The 17,282-nt window shown below is 42.2% G+C and overlaps 1 protein-coding gene across 2 annotated transcripts in view; it reads left to right on the top strand.

Annotated features, from left to right (window-relative positions):
* The first annotated feature begins 446 nt into the window (after positions 1-446).
* The window catches only part of LOC134819018 (zinc finger and BTB domain-containing protein 16-A-like), a 50,273-nt gene continuing 33,437 nt past the window's right edge, over positions 447-17,282 (top strand). For both annotated transcript variants that reach the window (XM_063828772.1, XM_063828771.1), the window contains exons 1-2: positions 447-565; positions 984-1,139. The gene's annotated coding sequence lies outside the window, so the exon portion shown is untranslated. The remainder of the gene's footprint in view (positions 566-983; positions 1,140-17,282) is intronic.

The following is a 17,282-nucleotide window of genomic DNA, read 5'->3' as shown; positions in this document are numbered from 1 at the left end:
TTGCAACATCCCAGGCAATCATATAGCATGCAACCGTTTTCAGCCAGCGATTACGCCAAATTAATTACTATGTCGCCACTTCTATCGGCCATACTGCTTTTGACAGATTGTAAACAAATTAGATGAAAGTTAAGCTTGGACTTCGGATGGACTGGAGGGCATCGATGTGATGAGTTGTGAAAGAAATTTGAAATATTGGAGAAAATGAATTGCGGTCACTCATGTGGGCTAGTATAGAACTTAACACTTTGACCAATGTCATTTAACGGCTGAAAAACGGAAGAAGTGCTAAACATACTGTCTAATATACTGACTATAATTACATACTATCTAATATACTGACTATTTATTATTATTATGGATAGAGTCGATATATTATCATAACGCATAAAAGGCAGTGTTTTTTTTTCTTTCTAAAACGTTGGTAATATTCTCCTATTTCACTAAGCATGGCAACAACACAGCTGACACTGGAAGTTAACTGACATGATGTTACCATGGTTATGGTGATAATGATGTGGTTGCATGCTTTAGTGGTCATCTTCCCTCCATACAACAGAGCCAGGTAAGCAAGTTCCGAACTTGCCGAACTTTAAGTTCGGCTATTGTTTCATTTTTGCTACTAAGCAATTGCTGGGAGAACCCCAATTTCTCTAAATTGAAGTGCCGATGGATATAGTTGATATCGGGCGTTTAACAAACTATTAAATAGTAGGTTATTAGGCCTAGCTAGTATGTAGCTAACTAGTGACCTAGTTATTAAAGCTGTGAAGCAGTATAAACCTTACTCTTATAATATCCCATACTCGACATCCTTTAATGTCTCCAAAATTTAATGGTTCATTTAAGTTTAACCCGTTTTAGCTGATTTAAGTTGCAAAGCCAGTAATTATCTTGCTTGGTAACTTCCTCTCGCAACGAATCATCGGGTACCAAAATCTTTTAAAATCTAAAGTTTACCCCCACGTGTTTTACCATTGCAGTATAACAGTTGAACTAGGTGGTTTCATGGAAACCACGTGCTGTCATGGAAACTTGTAACACAACCCTGGTGACTGGTTAACTGATCCCTGAAAAAGAAGGAAGGTGGGGTGGTGGTGAGAGTTGACGCTGGATCAGTGAGATCATCTCTCAGCAAGGTTTGTCAATTTAATCAATGTTTTAGAGAAAAAGTTTTACGGTTTATCTCCACTTATGACGCACGTTTACCGTAACAATATAACTACTTACAAAATTCCATTTTATATAACCTCTCGCTCTGCCGTCTACTATAAGATTCAAATAATACAGTTATCTTAATTTGAACTTTGTTATTCGAATCACATTTTAGTTTACTATAGCCTTAAAAACTTAATATTTTCACACTAATTTCACATTGAGTCCACCATTATATCGTCCAAAATGCTATTTAATTTTCCAGATAAGATCTCATTTAAGCGGTGGTCCCAGGTTTCCAAGCAACGATCTCTTCATCTAAATTCTGAAACCGCATTTTTTCGAGATCAGCTCAATCCCGCCTCAAATCGCATGCTCTCGATTTTTAAAACGTGTTGCTTACGATTTAATTACTTGGTTTAAAATGAAAATATCAACGCTGCGCTTAAATTACAATGCATTTTACGTTATACTTATTATTTAAAAACATAATTTGATAAATCATGGCGCATTTGCTCATCAATAGTTGTTGAAGTTTTTAATTGTTAAGTTTTAGTTCAGCAAAGACAGGTCTGGGATGATTTTTGAAGTAAATGTTCGTAGAATTATTGTTATTGATTTTGAAATGTGGCTGATGACGGCAAGCTCATATAACTACCGTCGGTCATTAGAAATGAGTCATCACACACAAGTCAATATCCATTATATTGGAGTCCTGCTATAATTTAAAACTTAATTGATTTAAACTTAATTAATTCTCACATTTCAAATGGTTTTCATTCCAAACTGTGCTAACTCACAAGGAGATATAGAATGCAGCTTTGGTCGTTGTAAGTGTTAGAGCATGCCATCTAGTTCTACAAAGCCTCAAATTTACCATTTTCTCTGAACTTTGCTGTGCTTTACCGCGATAAATCAGTTAATAATAATATCGGCAACTTTAATAAATCAACTTTAAGAAATCAGTTATTCAACGTTATTGAACGCTTTAAATTCGATATTTAGGTGGTATTAATTCATGGATCGATAAATCCTGTCTATCATAGAAAAGAAATGAATGGTTTGTGGCAAGTAGAGGGTAGTAAATGGAAAAGGATCTCCAGATCCAATAATTCTTAACAGTTCTTCTCCTCAGTAATTATTCCTGTATCAGCTTCTCTCTTTCCCTCCAAACCCTTATAATTTACCTCCAAATATTAAATTAACAAACAACACAATCCTTGATTCTGAAAGAAGGCCGGGAAAGCTTCCCTAGGCCTCCCCCTGAGTCACACAGTCACGGCCTGATGCCCCCGGAAGTTGTAACAATGACACAGCAGACACGGAGAAAACAAAATCAGGTCCCACGGCCTGACGAAAAATAATTAGTTAACCTTCCCGGATCTGTCCTGAAGACGTGCACTAGCCTAAACGAACTTTTACTGATTTGTTAAATTGAACCCTTAAAATTTAGATTAATATTTTTGTGAACACCGGCACACTCAGGTCTGTCAGTAGGTAAGGAAAATCTAACTATTTCTCTAATTCGCAGCCACGTTCCCCCTGTTCAAACATGATCTCAAACTCTAGGCTATTTAGCTTGCTCAGCTCAGTGTTGAGTCCTCTCTCGTGTGCCGGACCTTGCCCGTAAACTCCTTATTGCTTATCGACAGGCCAGAATTATGTACTTGTGCTTGTCGGCAAAACTTTCTGTGTTTTTACCGCCGAAGCCCCTAAACGGATTGACAGGTTTATATTGCGCCAGCCATCAAAGAGGGAGTAACATCTTCCCATTTTACCCCCTTTTCTTCTTCTCCCCTAATCCACAGATCCCTCTTTTGTAGCGGATAAGTTAACTCTCGGAGAGGAGGTGAGAGCTGTTTAAATCCGGTAATCGTTTCGTCACTCGGACCTCCGGTCTAGAGACTCTTTTCTCAGTCTAAAGAGGTGACGAACATTGCTGACAGGGTACCGGACTGCCCTAATTATACATGCAGTATATCTGTGTTTAATGCTAGATGCTGTCAGGGCAATTCAAATGCCCAATTTGATGTTTCATCGCGTTGGTGCAAAGTTAAACGCTCGTAAAATTACCAAAAGGTTGCATATTTATTATTTGTGTTAGGTCACGTGACACCAGGTCTAAACATCCACCGGACCTATTGTCCTCGTTAAATTGTCAGGTGCTCAGTACTTAGTAATTTTATCATTATTTGTTGTTGTGTTCAGGCGAGGGGTACCACGGCGTCAACCCGGGCTTCGCTTATCCCGGAATCTTAAAATTTCAATTTTATTCGCTCCGCGTGAAAGTCAGGGAGATATATTTGGTGGTAACATCTAACGTGACGTTTTTAGCAAAGTTAATCAATACCTTTCAATAAAATTCTTGTAAAACAGTTAAAGTAGAATCAATTCCGCGTTTTGTATTGGTCGCGTGTGTCACGTGCACGTTTTCTCATCGCTGGTTGGTCAGTTTCAAGTCCCGTGCTTAGGTCCGTCTAATTTTATTGGCCCGCCGCGTGTCCATGCGGCTGGATTATAATTGACCCTGGTAATTTAATGACATGCCAAAACCTTTGAGTTGTATGCTTTGCAACATTTTAGTACGGCGGCAAAGATTGTTCCTAAAATGCACGATGACATCCAGAATTAACAATTCCATGGGCTCATGTCCTTCCCCTCACCAGAGAAAGACCGCGCGGTGTGTCAAAATCAACTAATTTTCCCTCGGACCGTTTACTAGATTCTAATTCTCGACTTACAGCAAACCAATCGCCGTAACATCAGCTGCTCCTTGCAGACTGGGGTAATTTTCTACTAGTGTGGTTATCGTTAGCTTCTCCTTGCTCTCTTTCCGTTGCCACTTTTCTCCTACTTCTCCCCTTGTTCATAGCATGCTTGCAGCGATTCTGTGAGAGCGTCAAATCGTCCGACCTCGCACAAATCATACCTGACAAGCCCCAATTAAATGTGAATACCCGTAATTCTGAGTGGCCCATCTCGTTCCGCCCCGATGACCACTCAACTCGGCTTGTCATTGGTCAACTACCGGTCCCGTGATAGGTGTTGAGCTCTGTGATTGGTTACCCTCCAGGTTGCCCCCTCTCCTGTCACAGTTGTCCGATTGTGCGGTTTTGTTAGCCCTTCAGCCGTTTCCATGAGGAATTTTCTGATGTTTGTTCTCTTGTGGGACACCTGTTAGAGACCTGTTAGAGACCGCCCATTAATGAAATTAGTATTACATTAATCAGCCTTAACCGTCCTTAATTTGTTGGACCCCGTTTTGCTTTCTCTGAGATGTTCTGTCATGTAAATGTACAATCCCTTCGGTTGAACTTGAACTATGAGCGAACTAATTTTTTACGTTTCTTATTAATTAAAAGATTGTGTACAGACCCGTGATCTTATTAACTGCGAAGAATTTGTTCGGTCAATAATTCGAACGTTATGCTCCTTGAAATGCTACAAATTGTTTTGAAGTCTTTCTCAATTTCGTATAATCTGGCATATTGGTAGTTTTATAGTTATTAAATCTTTTAAAAAACTGGGATGAAGAAATCTACTATCTAATAATTGAGCATCGGCCACCTGCTGGTACTTCGTAACATCAATAATTTTAGCAGTGGAGAAGATTTAAATGGTAATAATTGTGAAGGATAATACTATAATAGTCATCTGGGGCTAGGTACTGAAAGTTTTTAGTTTTTGAATAATGACGTGCTGGAACATATAAAGTACGAAGGTGCTCAGCAGGGCCCCCTTTTAAAGTCACCACCAAATGGCTTGTTCCTTAGTCAATGAGCTGTTTTACTGTGATGTACTATCAAAAGTAATCAGTCCCAAGGAAAATATATCGCTTATTAACTATTGACTGCTACAATTAAAACCTTGCTTGCACGACCTCTTGCACTAGTGAAATGTGTTTCACTAGTGAACTCTATTTGAAATAGAGTGAAAACAGAGTGAAATAGAGTGAAATAGACTATTTCACTAGTGAACTCTATTTCCTCGTAGAAAACATACATCTTTAGATCACCTCCCGTTTAGTCTCCCGTTTTAATCTAACCAGAGCATGTGTTGATAGTTTTTCTTATTCTGTGTCTCGGGCTGTGTTTGGCAGGATATCTCCAGCGTTTTAGACTTTAATATTTCGTTTGACAAATTTGATCTCAACTAGTGTGTGCTGTAAATTATAATCTGTTATATTCCCGTTATATTATATGAAAATAGATTTGATTTTAGAAAGTGATTCTCGGTATCGTTGCTTTACATCAAAGTCGTTATGTTGAACACCAGTTTAAGCCCAAATTATGATGAAAGAACTTCCATATCAAATCAGCTTGACTAGCCGTAAACGAATTTAAGAAATGTTTAATTTTTAAATTGTTCCATCTCCAACACTAAAGGTTTTATATCAGAATGAGCCGTCAAATTACGCTCTGTTATTAAACGTGAAACTCTCCTAGTTTTCATGTGTTCATGATTCATTTATCTATTACTCCAGATTATCTGGGGAGAATGCAGCTGTTAAACACTATTACTGTTTTATGTTTCTAACTCAACGTCAGCGAAAGCTCATTACAACCGTTCCACTTCCAAGCACATATTATATACGAATCTTCATTTACATTTCCCAGGTGCAGGACCGGACTTTCTTAGTGAACTTTTACATTTCCGTTACTATTGAGTAATGGCCAACCGATATCAAATAGATTAATGAATTAAAAGTTAAACAAAAGAAAAACTCCAAAATAACCAGCTTGGGACCTCTACCCCATATTATCAATCTTTGTCCGGTACTCTGTTTTTAATTGTTGGATAAACGGATGAGTGTTTAATAAGGGTGTTAATATTCTTAAATATAAGGTACAATGGTCACTTAAGCAGCCGTTTTATTGCGAGAGAACCCGTGAGGCGCCGCTCTCTGTTAATGTTGAGCTCCAAGGCTCAAAGAGTCAAACTATAATTTGAATGTATATCAACCGCCCTAGTCTTCCAAAGACGTTTGTTTATTTATAGTATTTATTATAAAACTAATCTTCTTATTCTCACGGAATATTTTTTATTTTAATTTCACCTAAATTGTTAAACGAAGCTCGTTTAATTCGTTTAGTCGTGATCTGGGGAGATTAACTGATTAACTAATCTATTCATGTACCTTAGTTTTGAGAAGTACACTGATTTATACTTAAGCTCTCTCTCTCTCTCTCTCTCTCTCTCTCTCTCTCTCTCTCTCTCTCTCTCTCTCTCTCTCTCTCTCTCTCTCTCTCTCTCTCTCTCTCCCTCTCTCTCTCTCTCTCTCTCTCTCTCTCTCTCTCTCTCTCTCTCTCTCTCTCTCTCTCTCTCTCTCTCTCTCTCTCTCTCCCTCTCTCTCTCCCTCTCTCTCTCTCTCCTTCTCTCAAACATTGTATTCGATACTGCATTAAAAGTCAAAAATATAAATGTAATGTCGTGGCCGCTAGTGTCGACCAATTTTAGGTGCTAAAACTTTCAAACGTAGATTTTATTTGAAGAAAAGCAACATTATATGTCTCTAGCTCTGGTGAGAAATGTCTCTGGTCGGTTGAATGGTAGAATTGTTCCCAAGAGCGTAATTTCTTGTGCCAGCACTCAATTGATGGTTTCAAAAATAACTTGTATCAAAAATAACTTGTTTCCCTGCTCGAAATATTAATAAGTTGAGATATCATATATGCAGAAAGCTCACTTGGCAAAAACACATTACGGCCGTCAGAATAAAGATGGGTCGCTACCTCGGAGTTATGTATAAGCTAAAGCACCTTCTACCTATCAAAGCCCGCCTAAACATTTTCCAAAGCCTTATCCAATCCCATCTAAATTTCTGTTCTTTAGTGTGGGGATTTGCCTCAAAATGTCACATTGAATCTCTGTTCACCAAGCAAAAGCAGGGAATTAGAGCTGTTATGTCAGGATATGTCAATTATAGATATAAAGACGGCAATCCCCCGGAGCACACAAAAAGTGCGTTTAGATTGCATAATATCCTAACAGTCCATAGCGTCATTGTAAAAAACGCTCTTATTCTACTACACAAAGTAAGGAACATGCCAAGCCTTCTCCCTAAATCCATCAAAGAACTTTTCCCTCACGATATTCCCACCTATAATTCCACATACGAACATAACCTTTCTTGGTTCACAACTTACAACGGCCCAACATTTAGAAATACTCTTTTCTTCAAAGGACCCATGCTCTCTATTACAAAACAAAGTAAGGATATAACTATTCCAAGTTCTACCTTTTCAATTGAAATCTTTAAAAATTCAGCTAAGCGCGAACTCCTCAAGCTGCAAAGCTCAGGAGACGATGAAAATTGGCCAAATTTCTTACTTTATAGTATACCTGGGCTAAGAAAGTCTCAAAGAGAAGGGCGCTCGCAAATAGACTACAGCACCGAGTTAGTAAGCGACAACGCGTAAAGAAAGATCACTCGCGACAAATTACTATGATCTTTTATCAACAACATATCATTTTAATTTCACTGCCATTATGCAATGCCGAATTTACATCTGCCGCGCAAAACTTTTTATCTATTATTATTAAATAGTAATTAGCATGTTTACAAATTGCGACTTCAACCAGTTTTGCAGACCGTTAGTTATATAGTACTTTTAGTAGGGCATTTATTTTAATATATTTATTTTACATTATTATATTTTAGTGTGACTTCTATAATTTCATTTATGTAATAACCATTGATCAATAAATTGCGGCACACGCCAACCTCCACCGTGGGGTTTCAAACAGGTGAGGTACCTTCATTTTATAAAGTAATTCTCAGTTTTGCTGCTTTTAATCAAAGTCGTTACGCTCACCATCAGTTGAAGTCACATGATAATGATGAAGGAACTTCCATATCAAATCAAACTTGACTAGCCGTAAACGAATTTAAGTTAAGGAATTTAAATTTTTAAATTGTTCCGGTTCCAACGTCTAAAATTCGGTATATGTTCGTTTCACTCAACTATTCCCTGCTACTAGGGGGGGGAGGCTCATGAGACTCCTCCCCCCCCCCCCCCCCTACTAGAGTATACCCAGGAAATGGTACCGTTTTGGTGGTTTAAAGTTTCGACTGTTAACTAGATCTACTTTATAGGGGGGGGGGGGTGACATGTCTCCGATGTCTCCCGCACCTTATCTTTTCGAAAAAGACAAAGACATTGGAGACATTGGAGACATTGGAGACATTGGAGACACAGCTTTTGGAGACATTGGAGACATTGGGGACATTTGGGACATTGGGGACATTAGAGACACAGCTTTTGGAGACATTGGAGACATTGGAGACATTGGAGACACAGCTTTTGGAGACTCCTCCTCCTCCTCCTCCTCTTCCTCCTCCTCCTCCTCCTCCTCCTCCTCCTCCTCCTCCTCCTCCTCCTCCTCCTCCTCCTCCTCCTCCTCCTCCTCCTCCTGAGTCCTCCTCAGTCGTTCTCCTCCTCCTCCTGAGTCCTCCTCCTGGGACCTGGGTCCTCCTCCTGGGTCCTCCTCCTCCTGGGTCCTCCTCCTCCTGCACTGAGTCCTCCTACTCCTCTTCATCCTCCTCCTCTTCCTCCTCAATCATCAGTCCTCCTCCTCAGTCCTCCTCCTCATCCTTCTCGTCAGTCTTCCTCCTCGTCCTCAGTCCTCCTGATCCCCCAGTCCCCCTCCTCCTCCTATTCAGTCCTCATCCTCCTCCTTCTCAGTTCTCCTCAGTCCTCCTCAGTCCTCCTCCTTCTCAGTCCTCCTCCTGAGTCCTCTTCCTGAGTCCTCCTCCTGAGTCCTCCTCCTCTTCCTGAGTCCTCCTCCTCCTACGTCCTCCTCCTTCTCCTCCTCCTCCTCCTCAGTCCTTCTCCTCCTCCTCCTCCTCCCTCTCAGTCATCCTCCTCAGTCATCCTCCTCAGCCATCCTCCTCAGCCGTCCTCCTCAGCCATCCTCATCAGTACTCCTCAGTCCTCCTCCTCAGTTCTCATCCTCCTCCTCAGTCCTCCTCCTCATCCTTCTCCTTATACTTAGTCCTCCTCCTCCTCAGTCCTCCCCAGTCCCCCTCCTCCTCCCATTCACTCCTCCTCCTCCTCAGTTTTCCTGAGTCTTCCTCCTGAGTCCTCCTCCTCCTCCTGAGTCCTCCTCCTGAGTCCTCCTCCTGGGTCCTCCTCCTCCTAGGTCCTCCTCCTTCTCCTCCTTAGTCCTTCTCCTCCTCCTCCTCCTCCTTAGTCCTCCTCCTCCCTATCAGTCATCCTCCTCAGCCATCCTCCTCAGTCCTCCTCCTCCTCCTCAGTCCTCATCCTCATCCTCCTCTTCAGTCCTCCTCCTCCTGGGTCCTTTTCCTCCTCTTCATCCTCCTCCTCTTCCTCCTCAGTCCTCAGTCCTCCTCCTCATCCTTCTCGTCAGTCCTCCTCCTCCTCAGTCCTCCCCAGTCCCCCTCCTCCTCCTCCTATTCAGTCCTCCTCCTCCTCCTCCTCAGTACTCCTCAGTCCTCCTCCTTCTCAATCCTCCTAAGTCCTCCTCCTGAGTCCTCCCCCTCTTCCTCCTGATTCCTCCTCCTGGTTCATCCTCCTCCTAGTTCCTCCACCTTCTCCTTCTCCTCCTCAGTCCTTCTCCTCCTCCTCCTCCTCCTCAGTCATCCTCTTCAGTACTCCTCAGTCCTCCTCTTTCTCAGTCCTCCTCCTTCTCAGTCCTCCTCAGTCCTCTTCCTGAGTTCTCCTCCTCCTCAGTCCTTTTTCTGGGTCCTCCTCCTCCTAGGTCCTCCCCCTCCTCCTATTCACTCCTCCTCCTCCTCCTCAGTTTTCCTGAGTCCTCCTCCTGAGTCCTCCTCCTGAGTCCTCCTCCTGGGTCCTCCTCCTCCTAGGTCCTCCTCCTTCTCCTCCTCAGTCCTTCTCCTCCTCCTCCTCAGTCCTCCTCCTCCTCCCTCTCAGTCATCCTCCTCAGCCATCCTCCTCAGTCCTCCTCCTCCTCCTCAGTCCTCATCCTCATTGTCCTCTTCAGTCCTCCTCCTCCTTGGTCCTCTTCCTCCTCTTCATCCTCCTCTTCCTCCTCAGTCCTCAGTCCTCAGTCCTCCTCCTCATCCTTCTCGTCAGTCCTCCTCCTCAGTCCTCCCCAGTCCCCCTCCTCCTCCTCCTATTCAGTCCTCCTCAGTTCTCCTCAGTCCTCCTCCTTCTCATTCCTCCTAAGTCCTCCTCCTCTTCCTCCTGAGTCCTCCTCCTGAGTCCTCCTCCTGGTTCATCCTCCTCTTAGTTCCTCCACCTTCTCCTTCTCCTCCTCAGTCCTTCTCCTCCTCCTCCTCCTCCTCAGTCATCCTCTTCAGTATTCCTGAGTCCTCCTCCTTCTCAGTCCTCCTCAGTCCTTTTCCTGAGTTCTCCTCCTCCTCCTCCTCCTGAGTCCTCCTTCTGGGTCCTCCTCCTCCTAGGTCCCCCTCCTTCTCCTCCTCAGTCCTACTCCTCCTCCTCAGTCCTCATCCCTCCTCCTCCTGGGTCTTCCTCCTCTTCATCCTCCTCAGTCCTCAGTCCTCCTCCTCATCCTTCTCGTCAGTCTTCTTCATCCTCAGTCCTCCCCCAGTCCCCCTCCTCCTCCTCCTATTCAGTCCTCCTCCTCCTCAGTTCTCCTCAGTCCTCTTCCTTTTCAGTCCTCCTGAATCCTCCTCCTCCTCTTCCTCCTGAGTCCTCCTCCTGGGTCCTCATCCTCCTAGGTCCTCCTCCTTCTCCTTCTCCTCAGTCATTGTTCTCCTCCTCCTACCTCTCAGTCATCCTCCTCAGTCATCCTCCTTAGCCATCCTCCTTAGTACTCCTCAGTCCTCCTCCTTCTCTGTCCTCCTCAGTCCTCTTCCTGAGTCCTCCTACTGAGTCCTCCTCCTCCTGGGTCCTCCCCCTCCTAGGTCCTCCTCCTCAGTCATCCTCCTCAGTCATCCTCCTCAGCCATCCTCCACAGCCATCCTCCTCAGCCATCCTCCTCAGTACTCCTCAGTCCTCCTAATTCTCAGTCCTCCTCAGTCCTCTTCCTGAGTCCTCCTCCTGAGTCCTCATCCTCCTCCTTCTCCTCCTGAGTCCTCCTCCTGGGTCATCCTCCTCCTAGATCCTCCTCCTTCTCCAATCATACATCTACGTCTCCAGTGTCTCCAATGTCTCCAATGTCTCCAAAAGCTTTGTCTCCAATGTCTCCAATGTCCCCAATGTCTCCAATGTCTCCAATGTCTCCAAAAGCTGTGTCTCCAATGTCTCCAATGTCTCCAGGACATGTCTCTGCACCCTATCTTTTCAAAAAAGACAAAAGACATTGGAGACATTGGAGACATGTCACCCCCCCCTTTATATTATTCACTGGCACTTCAGAAACGAATATTAATAAATATCCGAACTTAATTAGCAGCGAGGATATTTAGCAGCTTAGTAGAACAAGCCCCCTGGTGATCCATGCGGGATCTATTAGCAATTTGAGGATTGAACGGTAAACTAACCAGTCCACTATTTACGGATCTAACCATATTTAGTTTTCGTAGTGGTATATTCTGGAGATAGCCAGGTTCTATCCAAATAGAAGATTCTAGCCACATAGATTCTATCCTTTATCACTCGACGGAGGTTGAAAAAAAGTCGGTGATGGTCGATTTTAATGCTATCAGTATCAGGAGGTTTAAAATCTGTCGCGTGATTTAAGTGCTGGAATGGAACTAGCTTAGTAGAACCGCCTGCCTAACACAATTAAATGGTAAGCTAATTTTTTGTGCGGTGATCCCATTACGTGGGTAATGCTATTAACGAACGGACGGGTCGTGCTCCTACTTTGAATTTAAATTGAATCCTCATCATGTTGTAACATTATTTATTCGATCCGGCAGGTCATTTGCAACTGATTTGAAATGATTATGCAGTCCGAGACGCAGTAGACCTTGGTTCCAGGGTGGCTTCATGTGACATGGTCTGGAAAGGGTCTGTTTCAAATTTGCGATCTTTATTACACCATATAGGTTATGAGGAGGACGGGGCTACCCTTTACTCTAGGTGTATTGTCTTACTGTTGGTGCACACCTCCCGCCAGGCCTCTACATGTATCTTTATATATGTTATATATCCAATATGTTACAGTGATATATTATATGTTACAGTGATATACACACATCATGGCTATCCTACTTTAACAGTTTAACGGTAAATAGTCGACATTTTCTGTGTTTCCGCTCAACTTCAATCCTGGTCCTCTCATTACTTCACTGCAACGCATTGAAGCATGACGCACTGTTTTATATAGTAGTCTTTCTATTATTTTTCAGCACTTTCGATAACACACGCTCTCTTCCCACCTCGATTAATAAGCATTACCATTATGACAAGATTTTGAGAGGGACCCATTTACCCGGACTCCTCCCCGATTCTCACGAGCTACTCCAACGGTCGGCTAACTTTCTCTTTCTGGCCCTATAAACAATGTTGACGCCCCGTCGGACAATGATTCTTGTATCAAATTATTTAAACTGACCATGCTTCAAGTTGAAAAAAGAAGGCGACTGACAGTCTGCAGTATATGATGTATGAGAATTCAAGCGTGATGCTAGTTTAAGCCACTCTTCGGCCACAAATAGTGTCAACCTTCGGTCGAATGGAATCGAATTTTCGGGTACGCCCACTTGTTACTATTACGGAGGTGTGAGAGAAATTTCTAAATTTTTGGCGTACCTACAAGTGGTGGATCACGTCAATTTCATGGACCGTGTGAGTCATAATAAAGCATTACTTATGCAAGCACGGAATATGTGTTCGCTTTAAATCACGAGAATACTGCCGAGCGATCCATTGAACGAGTACTCTGCTGAAAACTGGGTCACGTGACCTTCTTGCGCGGCTCCCATTGGCTGAGCGTGTCGGTTTTATCCAATGGGACTTGACTGTCGGGTATGGCGTCTGTTGTCTTGATCGAGTTTAAATCAGTTTTTCAGCTATCACATCTTGTTTGAACGTTTATGTGGCACTTGGATTGTCGTTGAGTAGGCTTCCTCGGCAGGATTCCTCTACTTCCTCACCGCTGGTGACCAATTTGAGGTCACATTTATTTTATCTGATCGCTCTCTTCCGGTGGTAATATTTTCCCTTTAGTTTAACACTTCCTCTAAATTTAAAGGAATAGTGCCCGGCCGTATCTAGTTGTTCAGTTTCCTAAAAAGCAGAGTTGTGGTAAGAATGGTTACGTGTACCCGCACTACCACTAACGTGCTCACTGGTCACGTGCCTCATTGGTCTGCACCTCCGTTACCCTCACTGCTCCGTGCTCCTTGTTTGTCTACCCTGCTGCCCTAAAATAACATCATGTTTTTGTATGAATATGTTCTAGATGTGCATTTGATTTTTACATACTTTTGAATCGATAATTGTAGTTTTTGGTAAACGGTTTACTAGATAATTCTCCTCCGTATCCGCATATGAGGTGTTTTTTTATATTTTTACTGATTCCGTCGAAAAGGAATTTTAAAAACCTTCTTGTCTCTGCTGACTTTTTTATGTTCCTTTGGTAAAAATGCTCGATTTCATGATCTTCCGATGAATAAAAATCCGTTAGCGCTTCGCCGTAGCGCTTACATCGCCATGGCGAATACTCTGTCGCACAGTCATCGGTCGACTGTGATCGTACTTTCAAATATACTTGGAGCAATAAAATCCTCGGCAATCAAAATTTCAAACGGTTAAGGCTGGACAAATATCGCGGTAACTGTCTGGTAATTGTCGTTTCTGGAGTCCGTTTACGTTGCGAGTTAAGCAGATTTTTGATAGTTTCAAATATTTTGGATTACCGGATCATTCCCCATTTAACGTACCGGCAGATCGGTGACGTGACCTTTTTTGCAGGAACCTGGCCAATAATTACACACTTTAATGCTACATACGTATAGTTAACTTACAACTTAGGAGATAGCACGGTAACATAACTTAACACAAATAAGGTTAGTGCTAAGATCCGACATGTCCGTTGTGTGCCATTAGTATCGGCGTCTTGGGGCTCTGCAATTTTTTCAGCTCTCTCTCTCTCTCTCTCTCTCTCTCTCTCTCTCTCTCTCTCTCTCTCTCTCTCTCTCTCTCTCTCTCTCTCTCTCTCTCTCTCTCTCTCTCTCTCTCTCTCTCTCTCTCTCTCTCTCTCTCTCTCTCTCTCTCTCTCTCTCTCTCTCTCTTCTCTCTCTCTCTCTCTCTCTCTCTCTCTCTCTCTCTCTCTCTCTCTCTCTCTCTCTCTCTCTCTCTCTCTCTCTCTCTCTCTCTCTCTCTCTCTCTCTCTCTCTCTCTCTCTCTCTCTCTCTCTCTCTCTTTCTCTCTCTCTCTCTCCTCTCTTTCTTACAAAGTTGTTAAATTTGTTTAACAAACAACGTCCGGGGTATGGTCACCGGGAGTATCACTTTCAGATTTTTAGGGCTCATCCGATCGAATTTGAGGCAAACTATCTTAGGTCAAATATTTTTCAATCATTCAATTATACCCGGCTTGCATTTTATCTTAAGGGTTTCCGGTAAATTGGACGTGTAGCCAAGCCATCGAATTAAATTATTGTTACAAAATAAGAAAGGAATGACCGTGGCAACGATCGTGTTCTGTAATTCCTAGACAGTCCATTTTTAAAACTTAACGTCATCCTAGACAAAAACCCACAGTGGAGGAAACTATCGATATGATCTAAAATATCTATTTGATTAATTCCCATTTGAGAGACTTTAACGACTGATATAAGTGATGACTGGTAAGTTTTCTATTTCCGATAATTTTCCAGCTCCAAATGCCGCAAATATCGGGTCTGATATTTGCTGATATCTGTAATTCGTTTCCAATGTCTAGATTCTGATTGACCCTACATATTATTGTCTCTATTTGAAATTTGCAACCGATATTCATTTACCAAAATATAGATGATAGGTAATATCTCAAAGTGCCAGAATGCCAAGGTTTCCTTCATTGCAGTTATATCGATAGGTCCCCGGCTCCAGGAGGATGCTGCTAAATTGCCCAATTTTAGACGATTTTTCTTTGTGCTTTTAGACTCTATTGTACACTCAGTTTATACGATTTCCCCTGTTCGTGCTTTATGTTTTCGCTAGGAATTTTATAGACTTGATTTTAGCTCCATCAATTATTTCGGCTTTATATGAGTTTCAGCTTCATGGACTTTCATGGACGAGGTTTGCGTGGAGAAGGCAAGAACTAGATCAGATCAAAGGATATCCACGCATCATTAAATGTGCTATTGAGGTTTAGGGATGCCCTTCAATTTGAGTGTTTGGTACAGGGTACGTACTGAGTACGTCCTTGATGATATTGATCTCAAAACCGCACTTTTTTCTCAATCAAGGTCAAATATTTATTTTTTCGAACACTTAGAAGCAATTAATTTCGTCTCCTACCATAGATCCTCTTTTTTAATGAACCCTCACATGTTTTTATCCGGATTTGAACGGTTACATATTCTGTCTCCGGATTTTAACAAACTAAACAGACATAATATTTTGAAATTTTATTGCAACTCCTCTACTCCCGAAACCCGGAGAAGTCTTGCTATTTTAGAATAGATTTGTTACAACCCGAGGAGATATTATAACTTTGTTCTTCTCGTCATCACAATCCAGTAAATATCGATCAGACCTCTAAATTTTTTGAGAGGGGTACCCAACCCACTTTCATGCATGTCAACTTCCAAATTCCTGGGATTTTCGAGGTTTCTCATCTTGAAGGAGATTAATTTCCGGGCTGGAAAATGAAATTAGCAAGCTCGTTTTACGTGCTGTGAATTTTCGAACTTCATTCAAATGGAAGGTTGATCTGCAATGGAATCGAGTGTTGGCGCCCCGCTGTCGCCTCCAAAAAGATCTTTTGTCATGCTTTACTTGATTTAAGAGGCTTATTTTAAATTAAACTAAATCATTCATTTAGTTTTGCATGATTTTCACTTATTATGCACATATGTCGAGTGATAAATAAAGTGAAACGCAATCGTACGTTGAAGGAATGTTTTTAAAATGTGCGCCTTCTAGCCTCCAATTTTAACTCGAAATATAGTCGGCCAAAAATCTACAGAGATAGCTGGTGGTTTCCTGGGTGACGATTAACGCACTATGTTAGTCTAACACGATCTGAGAATGCACATGTAACAGCTCGATACTTTCGGCTTCAACAAAGATCGGGCGACTGTGCTGCCCCCCCCCCCCCCCCCCCCCGGGTTTCAATTAAAATTTAAAACGACGGTCAAGGTTATCCCAACTAATGCTGATCATTATTTTGGGCTGCACTCTGAAATTAAGGAATTGCTAACGCTCTGGCTGAGCTCCCTATGTGCCCTTTTTGATCATTAATCTGCCTGACGAAATCATTAATTTAAGCTCTGATGGGTGCAGCTGTCAAGGTTGCCGTCTCTAATACTAGTATACGCAGCTGCTTTTAGGCCAGCCCCGCAGTACCGCTAACCGCATACATTCTAGTTTGAGATCCAGACTATACCTTGACTGCACTAATTTGAACGAATCTGATCAGCAACCACTTTATTTTGAAAATACTTGTTATAGACACAAGCTGATTTCAAGTTTTAAAACTTTTTTAGGAGATAATATAGGGATTTAGTTTTGTTGGTAAAGCTAAAAGTCGGTTTACTTTTAGTATCAGTTTCGACATGGCATACGGATTGACATTCAGTTGAATTGCTAAATGTAATCGCGATACTTGCTCAAGGACCCAATCACTAATTGATGTTATTAGGTTAGAAAGACAACATTTGACGGTCTTTTTGACGGTTTCATTGGACAGTCCTTATTACTATAATTGATTCTTCGAGCTGCATATTAATATATATCTCGGACCGATGCTTTTAATTTTTAATTTTTATCCGTTAAGAAATATATCACCCTGGAAATTTGTATAGTCTATCAATAATCAGAAACAAAACCTTGGGTTCAACTAGTAACACATTCATTTGAGAATTCTTTGTTCCCACGTTTTTACTGTATTGAGGTGTTAAGTGCGATGTACAAGCACATCTTTATTTATAGCCCTAATCATAAACATGTTAGAAGAAAATATGACCCACCACCCCAACGTCACGTCCAGCACTTAGAAGCACATGATCCCCCCCCCCCCCCCCCCCCCCCCCCCGATAACACTGAAACAACTATACAACTAGATTCTTGATAAATGCTA

Source organism: Bolinopsis microptera, chromosome 7 (assembly GCF_026151205.1).
Source record: "Bolinopsis microptera isolate Bmic1 chromosome 7, MBARI_Bmic_1.0, whole genome shotgun sequence".
Classification (NCBI taxonomy): domain Eukaryota; kingdom Metazoa; phylum Ctenophora; class Tentaculata; order Lobata; family Bolinopsidae; genus Bolinopsis; species Bolinopsis microptera.
Note: the sequence above shows the minus strand (reverse complement) of the source record. Positions and strands in the feature narration are given on the sequence as shown.